Here is a 14,401-nt window from a genome sequence, read left to right as displayed (position 1 = left end):
AAACAACCAGTCACTAAAAAAACACATAATATTATTATTAATAAGACTTTTAAGACTGATACTATTACATGTAGACAGTGTTTTGTTAATAAATACAAAGTGTGTTACCAGAGGATGCTTCAGGTGAATTTGAGCATTGCTAAAATGTTCTGCTGTTTATAGCATTATTATCATAAACGACTATGCATGGTCGAATCTACAAAGGAAAACAATTTAATTTGAAATATATTTATTAAAACTTTTAATTTTTTAAGTGTTTGGAATGTTAAGGTTGCGGAAGACATTAATATAGGAGGAAGTATGATCCCTTGGTTTAATACCATAACAGTATCTAATGAAGGAATAAGCAATTTGAAGACGATGAGCAGTTGAGAGTCTAAGGAAAGTGAAAAAATAGCACTAGAGTAAGAGTATAAAAAAAATTATTAGGGATTTAATAAGGAGAACTCTAATTTTGTATGGAGTCAAAAAGCCAAGGCGTCGAAGAGAATGGAGGCTTGAGTAGATCTTTTTAATAATAAAGCTCACATGATCATGCCATGTAAGCTTGGAGTTAAAAATAATGCCAACTTTAGAGCAAAAATTAATATGAGATCGATTGATATGAGGAGAGGATAGGCAATCTGTACTAATGGGTCTATTGAAAATTAATAAGGACTGGGATTTTTTAGGGTTTAAAAAATATTTCTTGTATTCGGGAAGGTCTGGAAGAGGATTCCCATTTTTTTGTACATATTTCGATTCTTTATTTATATTTACATGTTTATAAAACTATATTTATTTTTAATATAAGTACGTGTAAGGAGGCTTAAAGTCCTGTTTGTACTTTTAAAATAAATAAATTGTCTCGTTAAGAATGCAAGGTTGTCCAATTGAATGCACAATTTACATTTTTTGATTGATTTAATGTTCTTTATTTATGATGAGTTAAAAAAAAATCATAGTTAATATACTAGATGACAATTTCAATGAGTGTAGTGCAGTAATAAAACCCTCAAGACCAATCACCCAAATAACTTTATTCCGCATTCTCAATGAAATGGAATGTATTCAAATTTCATGCTTGTTCTTCATTTCTTCAACGTGAACAAGCTCACAAAAGTATGTGCTAAATTAAAACCCCTTATCTCATTATCAACAGAAAATCCCAATTAAAACAAAAAATTTTATTCTGACTCATTTATCAGTATAAATCTGAAGTTTGGGGAAGCACCTCAGTGATAAAAATGAACAAAATCCAGGTATTCCAGGATAATGAACTGGTAGGAAATCTGGTTTAACATAAGCAATTGACTTTATTAAAGAGAAATTTAAAAGGTTCCAAGAAAAAATAAGTCATACGAAATCCTGTCCTTTCGTAAAATATAAATTATACCAGTCAGAAATTAAACTGTACAAATCACTTTGATCAGAAAACTCAAACTTAAATTATTGCAAGACTTTATGTATGAAGTTAGTGATTTATTATAATTAATTACATCATACTAAAATTACCAATTATTCAGGGTTAAATTTGGTCTACCTGATGAACCAGCTTTGAAAAGTACAAAGTGATTTGACCCATCACCTGTGGCTAGTTATTTGACAGGGATTTTTTCTTTCAATTTTTAGACAGCATAAGTGCAAATCCTTGAATAAATGCATAATAATTGTCATTAGAAACTTTCAAGTTCATCTCATGAAGTTTTCATTTGAACATTTACAAATCTATTACGTATTTACACAATTTTTACAATCAAATGGCAACTTAAAAGGGCCATGGGAAAATATTTTTGTCTTCTAACTTTTACGGTTAAAACAAACGATATCATTTTAATTATAAACATGTGCAAAATTGCTAAACACTGTTGGCAAAACATTTATTCAAATTACAAAATTTTTCCTGGTTTTGTTAATTCTATGTAACTCAACTTACAAAATTATGTAAACTGATTACAAATGTATAAATGGTCCTTTATATAACAAGCTATGACAAAACCTTTATCAAACGCAGTTTTTTTAATAAAATTATTTTCAATTATTTAAGGACATTTTACTGTTCTGCTAATTACAACAAAAAGTAATACAGGCAGTTTGAAAAATAATGCAAATGTGACAACAACATATTTTAAACATTAATAATATTAGAAGAAATATAAAATTATCTTATATCGATTATACCATAAGAGACCAGTCTGCAAAATCACAAGAATGATGGGCTTATTCGTAAACCAACTGTCCTAGAACAGATATCTTAAAATGCCTTCTACTTCCTTAAGCAGATCTCTTCCTTTACAACCTTATTCTTTACCGTATAGATTGTCCTGAATTACTTTCCTCCCTTCCTTTCCATGTTTCTACAATGATCACTCGTAATACAATAATTTTTAACAATAATCAACAAGAATTGTAAGATGATTGTGGTTATCAGTTGTTATCAATTATTCAAATTTATACTTACTGTTCACAATTTATTCTATAAGTTTCAAAATTTTTATTTGTGGGATTTTATTTTACATTCAATCTTTTTTTATCAAGTATTAATATTTTTCTAATCTTAGTACTTATAATTTTCATTTTATTTTTATTATTATTTCCATAGTCACTATTCTATATTATTTTGTGACTATTTGCATTATAATAATATATTTCATACACTTGTTTAACATAAAAATGGGGTTGGGTTTAACAAAATAAATAAATAAATAAATATTTTCAAATTAATAACTCTTTGAAATAAATGATGATGTAGGATGCTGTAAAATAGTCCTTATAAACAAAACCAAATAGGAACTATTAACTACAAAAGCATATTAAAAGTTCATTTCTTTATACTTTGTTCTTTTGTTAAAAAAAGTAATACTTTGTTTGTTTAAAATATTGTTTTCTTTTTATTTCTATTTTGAACTTTTTTGTTTTTATGATCACTCACGTCTTATATCATCTGATGTATTTATACGAGGATGTTTTGCGCTAGAGCAAGAAGGTCACACAAAACGAGAATGTTTTAAAAGTTAGATTCTGGTTGAGAATCGCAAGATTTCCATTTGATTTACTAAAAGCTAACAAATTATTTTGGAACACAATTGTGCTGAATGTTATCTAAGTTGACCTAGATTGGAGAAAACAAAAAAATTTTTTTTAAACAAATATAGTCATATAAATTGGCTATAATGGAAAGCGAGAAGAAAAAAATATAAATAAAAAATTATATATTTTATTCAACAAAATATTTTGTCTCATTATAATAATAATATATGCATAAGTTATAAATTGTAAAGAATAATGTATAAATTATTACAAAACTTTATATATACATATACATTCATAATACAATACAAATATAGTAGGAAAGGACAGGTAAGATCTCTACCAGCTTCCTTGCCAATCCCTCATATGGATTAGAGAAAAATGTCTTCACTGTCTTCTCAGGAAATTTTTTATGTTTTAAAGTTTCTTCCATCTTCTTTCTTCTTATATTATATGCTTTCAGAGGCCTTTTATTCCCCAAGTGAATTCTACAAATTTATAGTTCTACTAGGGTTAGTATTGTCTTTTGTCTTAAATGTCTCTGGCAGAGTGAATTCCATTGGAGGTTCAGTCCGATCAGTAGTGTAGGAATAAAAAGTAAGCAAGTAAAAAGTAAAAGTATTTCATGAAAGAGTTTCAAGAGATTATGCCCAAATAAAATATAAAAAAAAAATATTTCACACATTATACAATTTTTGGGCATAGTTAAATATTTTCTTTTTAGCTAAATATATTTTAATAATAAATATTTATTTAAAAAAAAGTAGTATATTCAAGTCATCAGATAGAAATTATTGCCAAGACAACAAATTTTTAAAGACAATATTTTATTTATTTTTATATTCATTTTATTGCATTTCAAATGACCCAACAGTCAAGAGGTCAAAAAACATTCATAAAACTTTCTAATTTAAAAACTTAACATTAGATAAAAAGAATAGATCACAGCTTAAGAATAACTGCAATAGATGACAATAAAACTTGTGGTCAAGTAATTTTATTAATTTATTAATTAATATAATTTTATTATTTTTTTATTGCCATCTATTGCAATTATTATCAAGTTGTAATCTATTCTTTTTATCTAATGTTGTTTTTAAATTATAAATTTTTATGAACGTTTTTTGACCTCTTGACTGTTCAATTTGGGGTCATTTGAACTGCAATAAAATGAATATAAAAATAAATAAATAAAATATTGTTTTTAAAAATTTGTTGTCTTGGCAATAACATCTATCTGATGTGATGTATTGAATATACTATTTTTTTTATAATAAATATTAATTATTAAAATGTATTTCGCTAACAAGAACATCTAATGTGCAATTTAAACTATGCAAAAAAATTGTCTAATGTGCACTATATTTTTTTTATATTATTATTTTTTTGGTATATTTTATTATCTTTTTATATTAGATTATAACAGTAATTTTAGCAAAGGAGAACGTTTAGCAATGTCGATGTGTTCATTTTCTATGTTGACATTTGACAAATGACAATAGGAAATAATTATTGTTGATTTTTTGTAAAAAATCAATTAATAATAACAATTAATATGTCACTATTTATGTATAGTTATAATGCGGTATTTAAGTGATTATAAGTAATTTTGTACATTTTAAACAATGATTAGTTGTTAAATGCGCTCGTTGTTTTTAGTTTTGGACCTTTCTTTTCTTTTCTTTTTTTTTTTTAAAGATTAATAGGGGGTGTTTGGAATGGTGGCAGCCCGTGTCTCAGGTAGGGCGAGTCGTCAGGTCCGAGGGCGGGAAAAATTCCTTTCCAACCACCCAATCGGTGGAAAAGATTCGGAGATCCTCATGGAAACAGCAGCGCCGTCGGAAATCCCAACCCGCCTCCTTGCCAAGTGCCAAGTGCCAACCCCCGGCGCTGGACCGAGTCGACCCGGAAAAAAAAGAGGGTGCATCCGCGAGATCCCAAGTAACCTCTCTCATTTAGTTTTTAAAGGTTACAAACAGTTCGGCGTGTCGGTTGTATTTCCTCGGCGATTTTCACCCCCGGAAAAGCCACCTGGGGGGTTTTCCGAGGCGTCGAGGCATTTTTGTGACGTTTACGCGAGTTTCCTGTGATTTCCTGACCCGAACGCCGGGATCCCGAGGGAAAAGGAGCTACTGTGAGTCGCATGTTTTTTCTACCCGACCGTTCAAAATAAAAGAGAGTTTCAAAAAAACACTAAAACTATAAACATCAAGAAAAAGACTCATTTTATATTGGACGGCCACTATTTAGCATTTATTTTAGTTATTACTGTTACTGAGACCGTTGCATAGCCTTTTTATCATGTTTTTTCCTCCATCGGATGGAATGTTTGTTTCCATTCTCGACTCAAGGTTAACCCACTGTTTTTCGATTTTCCGCTTTTTACGGTTTCGAGACTCGGTTTAGAAATTTTCCGAATGACGCGGAATCGAAAAGCGGGACTTTATTTTTCCAGTTCTCGAGCGGCTTGAGTCCTGTCTTACCGTGGAAGCCGTCCAGCCTTTGTCCCGGATCCGAGCGCTGACCCCCGTGCCGGTGAAATATTTTTTTTACTTTACGGCTCCCTTTCAGGGTCTCCGCTGTTTTCAACTTATCAGGAATTCATTTTCACTCAGGGAGAGAATCCCGCCGGGCCGATACGCTTTCCTTAACCCTAGCGCTATCCGTTTTTTGACTTGGATGACTCTTCTTGTCCAATCGTTCCAGATTTGTCGACTCTCTGTCCAGATGAGAGATAGCATTAATTATGGATTTATTGATTTGGACGAAAGGCGTTGATGATCCTTCATTGACAGAGACAAGAAGAAAATGGTTTGCCTTGTTACAACTTATCTGCTCAATCGTCCAAACCAAATCCAATAAAGTCTATATTTCATGCTTTTTAATATTCGAGTTCCCTAAAATGCCTTTACAATTAAAATTGAGGGTTCAAGAACAACTCATAAAACTGAAACTGAAAAGCAATACATCATTTGTAAATCATCGAAATATTTCTAACTGTATTGCTTATTATTCTAATGTGTGTACAATTATTTAAATTGTCTGTTTTCAATGTGACTGTTTGTACAAATATTTAATTTATAAACGTGCTGAGAATAACAAACCAAAATATAGAAAAAAATATGAAATGATTCAATATTGATGTTAGCTTTGTCACAAAGATGGCACAGTTCATCTTGTTCTCCTTTCCAACTGTCCAGGCATTTCATACAATTTACCGAAAAACTATAAGATGTTTTTTTTATACAAAATTTCACAGTTTTAAAATCTAACAGATTGGTCATGTTTGAGTGAGTATTCCATTGGAGAGCATTTTTTATTTTTTGTTTAATTATATCAAATCATTAGTGTAAGTTACGAACTTACAGTAAATATTGATGTTAGTTTTGTACCAAGGAGGGCATAGTTCATCTTGGTCTCCTTTTCAACCAGATATGCATTTCATAGAATTTACCAAAAAAAAAAAACAAAAAAAAAACACTGTAACATGTTTTTTTATACAAAATATCTGTTTTAAAATCTAACAGATTGGCCATATTTGAGTGTGTATTCCATTGGAGAGTATTTTTGTTTAATTATATTAAATCATTAGTACAGTACATATTGCTATTAGTTTTGCTTGTTACCCTTTCCAACCAGATAGGCATTTCATAGAATGTACCAAAAAAACTATAACATCTTTTTTTATACAAAATTTCTCAGTTTTAAAATTAACAGATTGTCCATATTTGAGTGTATATTGGAGAGTATTTTTGTTTAATTATATCAAATCATTAGTACAGTACATATTGCTATTAGTTTTGCTTGCTACCCTTTCCAACCAGATAGGCATTTCATAGAATTTACCAAAAAAACTATAACATCTTTTTTTATACAAAATTTCTCAGTTTTAAAATTAACAGATTGTCCATATTTGAGTGTATACTCCATTGGAGAGTATTTTTGTTTAATTATATCAAATCAGTAGTGTAATTTATGAACTTACATTACATATTGATGTTAGTTTTTGTACCAAGGAGGACATAGTTCATCTTGTTCTCCTTTCCAACCAGACATATATTTCATAGAATTGACCAAAAAACTAATATTTTTTTATACAAAATTTCTCAGTTTTAAAATTAACAGATTGGCCATATTTGAGTGTGTATTCCATTGGAGAGCATTTTTTATTTTTTGTTTAATTATATCAAATCACTAGTGTAAGTTACGAACTTACAGTAAATATTGATGCTAGTTTTGCACCAAGGAGGGCATAGTTCATCTTGGTCTCCTTTCCAACCAGACAGACATTTCATATAATTTACCAAAAAAACTATAACATCTTTTTTTATACAAAATTTCTCAATTTTAAAATTCACAGATTGGCCATATTTGAGTGTATATTCCTTTGGAGAGTATTTTTGTTTAATTATATCAAATGATTAGTACAGTACATATTGACGTTAGTTTTGTACCAAGGAGGGCATAGTTCATCTTGTTCTCCTTTCCAACTGGATAGGCATTTCATTGAATTTACCAAAAAACACTGTAACAAGTTTTTTTATACAAAATTTCTCAGTTTTAAAATCTAACCGATCGGTCATATTTGGCATTTCGTAGAATTACCAAAAAACTGTAACATGTTTTTTTATACAAAATTTCTCATTTTTAAAATCTAACCGATCGGCCATATATGAGTGTGTATTCCATTGGAGAGTATTTTTGTTTAATTATATCATGTCATTAGTACAGTACATATTGACGTTAGTTTTGTACCAAGGAGGGCAAAGTTCATCTTGTTCTCCTTTCGAATTCATAGAATTTACCGAAAAACTGTAACACGTTTTTTATATGAAATTGTTTAATTTTAAAATCTAACAGATTGGACCATATTTGAATGTGTATTCCATTGGAGGGTATTTTTGTTTAATTATATCGAATCATTAGTGTAAGTTATGAACCTTATTTTAAGTCAACAGCATATATTTCCACATCTCCATGTCATGATCTTTTCATTATGTTCAGATATGTTAAAATCTGCCATCCTTCCTTGAAGTAGTTCTTGTACATTTACCCAGTGCTTTCGTAGCATTTAAACATTGAACAAACGTGAGTTTTCTTAGTTTGACTCTTTTTCTACTACCAGTACCTCCATGTATATCCATATCACCTACCTCCATATCAGAACCCATGATTTTTAAAGATGAAAATGTTGGTTAACGGTTGGAAAGTGATTTGACCCCGTGTCCACGATACCTAATAGTTGACTTTTATAGTCTGTGAATACATATAAAAAAAATCAGTTTATCTCATTGATTGGAAAGCATCTCTGCCTGGCACGTAACTTATTTTAAACCATAAACCTTAAATTGTTGTCTCAGCAAACATGCTATTTGGCTAGGGAATTCTCTAATCTTTACTACAATTTATTGTATCAGGTTTAAGCAATTGACTTTGTTTTTAGGCAAATTGATTTATATTTGCAGCATCTCTATAATTTGGTTCTTTGCATGATGTTAGGACGCATTGAAAACAATCATGCTGATTTGACGACATATAAGCCCAAAAAAACAGCATTTTACCCACAGATTCGCTCTAATTAATTTGTGCAGTTATATTGAAAAATAAAAATTTCCGAGCCACATAATTATCGTGTTGATTGGGAGGTACATTTATCAATTACAAATAGCTATTTTATGCTTAGCTAGTTTGATCCATACAGTTCTCAAATCTTGGCATTTATTCAATTAGTTTTTCAATAACATTTCAAATATTGACTGGCATTTATTTTAAGCACACGGAAATATTAGTCCAATTATGCTATACCAATGACTTTGGCCTTTTAAATTTAAGACAACAATCCAATTATTACAATGATCAGTATCATGGAATTTAGTACTCAGATTAGTACAAATTGTTGTCCCAAAAAGGTAACTGTTTGTAAAGTATCTTCTTCTACGTGCAATTGCTAATCGTACTTTATTTTAGTCTAGTTTGGAATAAATATTTGTACAAACTATCAAATTATCATACTGATAGAAAACATCTTTGTTTCACAGCCAAGCTGTTTATGGCAGTCCCAAATCTGCATTGTATTTAATCAAAATATTAAGTAGGCTGATATACATACCAAGGTCATATACTTTTTCCTGTATGATTACAAGCAATTATTTTTTATTTATATTCTAGTAATCAGTGTATTTTAGCATTTTATTGACAAATAAAGGGGGATCGCAGTGGCCAAGTGGTTTTTGCCATGCTAGTGGTTCTTGGTTCAAATCTGGGCAGAGCCCATGATTTTTTAATTGAACGTATGAAAATGTCTTATAAAATAGTTTGACCTCTTTTCTGCAACACCTAATAATTGGATGTTAAGCCCTCCGGTATGACAGTAATCACTGAAATTACTTTACTTTGATTGAGAAATAAACAAAATATTGTGATGTACTATGTTGAGGTATGATAATTTAATCATAAGCTGTTTCATGGTTAACTTTCTCAATAATTATCCAATAATCCTGTTGATTGGTAAACATCCTTAGCCTATTGGCAATGACAGCACATTTTCACCCTAAAAATTATCACAAGAATAATGGTATAAATAAAATCATCAAATATGTTTATGGTTAAACCGAATTTACCAAGTTATAACCCATTCATTATCTTTACATATGTTAGATGCTATACAGGCATTGATTGAATATTTGCTAAAAAGCAACAGAATACCCACATATTCCCAATCAGCGTTTGTATGCTTAATATAGGCTCATAAATTGTTGTGGTTATATTGTAATTATCATGCCTAGGACTTATTCCTAGGCAAAAATTAAATTATTAAGCAATTAGATGTAGATGTATTATTCGGGGTTATTATTATATTGCACCCTTTGAGAACTGTTGAATCACCCGTTGTGTGCTTATAGCACACCAGTGAGTTGTATACCATTAAGGAATTTGATTAGTAGGCCTGGTTTCAGTGGTTGAATCTCTTCTATGGTTACAATGTACATCCCAAAGCACTTCCTCCTGCAGGCAAGTGTTGCACCACGGTTTGTCAGTAGGTGTGTTGGTGTTTCCTCTGCTTCTTTGCAGAATCTGCACGTGCCGTGTTGGGTTTTGCCAGTGTTCTTTTGTTGTCGATTTAGTTTTCTGTTATTTTCTGTTAGGATTCGCAGTTCTTTTCTGCTTCCTTTAATGCATTCTGTTACCTCTTTCCTTCCAAAGTTTGTTAGTTCTTGGATTATCCATCATTTTCCTTTTATCATAATGTCTGAGGTGCTCATTGATATTGTGGATTCCTATGCCAAAGAAGGGATCGGATCCTTTTAAGGGATATAGCAGCCCTTTTTGGCTGGGCACCCACTGCCTCGTTGCCTTCTACTCCCACTTGTCCTGGGACCCAGCATAGGGTGACTTTGTTTTGCATAACTAATTTGTTTAGTTTAGTTTTGCAATTCAGCACCTTTGAACTGGGTATATCTCGATTGCATGAACTTCAAAAGTATAAGAATTTGGGAAAAGGAAATTTCTTCATGAAATATTCTTATTTTTGAACCTTTTGTTCATATTGGACTGGGTATATCTCTCGAATGTATGGACCTCATCCTGGAAGATACTGCTGGGGTATTTGCCAATTTATCATCTTAGAGCTAATGATGTCTGAACATAGCGTTTTGATGACTACTTGGCTATTAGACATGATTCCTCATCATGAAGTATTCTTATTTTTTAACCCTTTGTTCAAATTGAACTGGCTATATCTCTCAATTGCATGGAATTCAGCCTGAAAGATACTGGGGTATTTGCCCATTTTATCATCTTAGAGCTAATGATGTCTGAACATAGCGTTTTGATGACTACTTGGCTATTAGACTTGAGTCTTCTTCATGAAGTATTCTTATTTTTGAACCCTTTGTTCAAATTGAACTGTGTATATATATCTTTCGATTGTATGGACTTCAGACTGGAAGATATTTATGTATTTCCCATCTTTGAGCTAATGATGTCTGAACTTAGCATTTTGATGACTACTTGGCTATTAGACATGATTCCTCTTCATGAAGTATTCTTATTTTTGATTATTTTTGAACCCTTTGTTCAAATTGAACTGGGTATATATCTCTCTCTCGATTGTATGAACTTCAGCCTGGAAGATACTTAGGTACTTGCCCGATCTTTGAGCTAATGATGTCTGAACTTAATGCTTAGATGGCTGCTTGGCTATTAGACATCATTCCTCTTTATAAAGTATTCTTATTTTTGAACCCTTTGTTCAAATTGAACTAGATATATATCTCTCTCTCTCGATTGTATGAACTTCAGCCTGGAAGATATTTAGGTACTTGCCCAATCTTTGAGCTAATGATGTCTGAACTTAATGCTTAGATGGCTGCTTGGCTATTAGACATCATTCCTCTTTATAAAGTATTCTTATTTTTGAACCCTTTGTTCAAATTGAACTAGGTATCTATCTCTCGATTGCATGGACTTCAGCCTGGAAGATACTGGGGTATTTGCCCATTTATCACCTTAGAGGTAATGATATCTGAACTTAGCGCTTTGATGGCTGCTTGGCTATCTGATAGGATAGCTATATTCTCATTTTTGTATCCTTTACTTAGATTGAATTGGGTACATCTATCAATTGTGTGAACCTCAGCTCAGATGATTCTGGTGTATTTTCCTGTGGGTTCTGAGTATTTGATTCCAGGACCAAATACTCCTGCCTCCTTACCATCTTCCGTTCTAGATCTTTCTGTGAACCTGTTGGTGGCATTCTTAAAGGAGGTGTTTTTCTTTCTTTCTCATTAAGCAGTTAACATGAGCTGTTCTGTACATATGCAAAAACGTATTAAAAAAATTCATTATCTTGTTAATCAGAAATCTTTGAAGACCTTTAATGTTATGAAACTATCCTTTATTATAATTTTTATTTCATAATCAGCTTTCTTGTTAAATTAATAATTTAAAATGCAAATTTGGTTAATTATTGATGTAATGCTTGTCATGTCATGTAAAAGTTCTCAAATTGCATTGTGTTGTTGGTGCTCACCGTTTTGTCTGTACGCAGAGCTGCTTAACCACCCTGTCATAAAGTATGTAAGGTTATGAGTTGTAAGGTGTAATAAAACCTGAGGAGGTTGATCACCGTTTTATTACTTGAAAAAAAAAGAAAAAAATCTGTAGTTAGGTCGTTTGACTTCCATTTAAATATCATTTATTATGTTTGTATTTTTAAATTTTTTTTCTGACACTATCGAAAATCCAGCATTGGCATGGCGAGGTGATTCAATATTTTTCTGACTGACCACCTGAAATATTATTAACTTTCATTTTGGTATTTTTAATTATATAACACAATTAAGAGCAGGAAATTATCTATTAAAGGAAAGTTATCTAAATTTATATATATAATTATAATTAAAACACAAAATTTCACGGTATTGAAAGTTTTTGTAGCCAATTATATTTTGTTGTACAAAATTAAACAGCTTATATTTTCTATTCCATACTATCATTAGAATTTATTATAATAATCCATTGTGCTAAAATGTGTGACTTTTGTAAATCAGCCTAATCATTCTTCATTATTGTACAATAATTGGAGGTTCGTTTATCTGCATTACAAAATGTCCTATAAGCCTAAAGCTAGTTTGAAAATGCTTGTCTGAATTATGTTAACAAAAACAAATTTCCTTAATTCTTACAAAGTTGAAGCATGTAAATGTATGAATTTTGTTTAGACATAAAAATATCAGTCATATTGATGAAAAAATACAGGTAAATTGGCTTTTGGAGACATTAAACATATCAAGACATGTAAAGATTTGTGGTTATAACATGAAGTGAATGCACAATTGATATTTTTAAATTATTCTCATCTTACCTGTTTTTCATAGAAGGATAAAAGACGCGGCCACAGGGCCTTTTTCACCTCGACCTGAATAGATCTATTGTGCTCCCCTGTTTTTATAACTCATTGGCCAGCTTCAGGTTGTTAATCAGCCTCCACAGCTTTGCCAGCTGCTCCTTAGTGAAGGATCTTGCTTGTTGTTTTGCTTGTCCTAGTTGCAAGAACCTGCACCTACCTTCACAGAAACATAGTGTTCTGTGGACTCCTCCTCTCGTCCTAGCAGTATATGCACAATACTTCTTCTGTCTGTACTCCTATCTTCTTTCTGCTTAAGAAGCAATGCCCTGTCAGGAGTCCAACCAGAATCCTGGTTTGGTTGTGGTTGCCTTCCAGTAATCCTTTTGTAAGCCCTTCTAAGAAGCTCTTCGCGTGCCTCATACCTGTAGTATTGTTCCACCAGGTTTTGGACTCATTAAGGATCCATTATCCTCTTTTGCGACAGGATGCTAAACCACAGTAGGGTTTAGGACCTGGAGCCCATGTTGGCTCCCCAGTTGACCAGCATGTCAACCTTTTCATTGTCTCTACTCTCTATGCCCTGAGTGCTCTGGAACACATACCAGGGTCAGGTCATTAGTGTCACTGACTTCCGTCAGGGCCTCCGTGCAGTTCCAAACACTTTGCTCCGCATGAGGCTAGGGCCCTTAGTGCTGCCTGATGTCAGAGAAAATGGTTATCTTCCTAGGAATGTATTCCTAGCCTTTTTATTTCTCTGGCGCAGTGTTCAATCGCTATAATTTCAGACTGCATATTTACCTAGGTTTACTGTCAGTTCGGTCTTTGGGTTCATCCCGAAGACTCCAGTTACCGAGCCTTGTCGGTTTGGAGCTGTCAGTGTACCAGTAGGAGGTTGCCTTTAGCAGTGTTCATTTGGTCCATTCTTCCTATTCTGGTATTAGAACCATGTAAATTTTAGTATTTTGGAGTAGTGGCATCGATTGGCATGCCTAAAATGGCAATTGCCTGTATCTCCTCCCTCACTTTTCATTGTTTATTTACACGGCCTATCCTTACAGATGATTGTCCATTTATGAACCTGTGGGCTGCTGCTCTGGCTTCTCCTTGGATTAAAATGAAGTGTGGGAGGTTTAACAACACTTCCAGGGCCACAATTGGCGTTGCGCTCATGGCTCCAGTGCCACTGGGTCAGGCTTGTCTTTAGGTGCCAATTATTAGGTGCCTGATTGCTTTGGCCTGCAGAGTCTTGGTCCACCACACCACCGACCCATTGTCAACATTGGTCTTAAGTGTGGTGATTAGTGACTGTTAATCGATAATTATTCAGAAATCGTGAGATGCGGTCTGGTGTGATGAAGGTTCCAGAAAAACATTTTCTTTATCGTGCCAACGTTTCAATCTTTATTGAGATCATCTTCAGAGCTCAAAGTGTTTGTCTTCTGTGTAATTGTGCCATTCTTGCATGTCGTGTTGAGAGTGCACAATTACACAGAAGACAAACACTTTGAGCCCTGAAGATGATCTCAATAAAGATCGAAACGT

The 14,401-nt window shown here is 32.3% G+C and overlaps 1 long non-coding RNA gene across 1 annotated transcript; it reads right to left on the bottom strand.

Moving 5' to 3' along the window:
* Positions 1-5,233: 5,233 nt before the first annotated feature.
* Positions 5,234-14,182, bottom strand: LOC112126293. Its single transcript, XR_002909880.1, has 2 exons — positions 6,376-14,182; positions 5,234-5,728 (listed from the first exon to the last, which is right to left on the bottom strand). It is a non-coding gene; the product is annotated as an uncharacterized LOC112126293 (long non-coding RNA).
* Positions 14,183-14,401: the final 219 nt, after the last annotated feature.

Source organism: Cimex lectularius, unplaced genomic scaffold (genome assembly GCF_000648675.2).
Source record: "Cimex lectularius strain Harlan isolate CLEC.00 unplaced genomic scaffold, Clec_2.1 scaffold10, whole genome shotgun sequence".
Taxonomy (NCBI): Eukaryota; Metazoa; Arthropoda; class Insecta; order Hemiptera; family Cimicidae; genus Cimex; species Cimex lectularius.
Note: the sequence above shows the minus strand (reverse complement) of the source record. Positions and strands in the feature narration are given on the sequence as shown.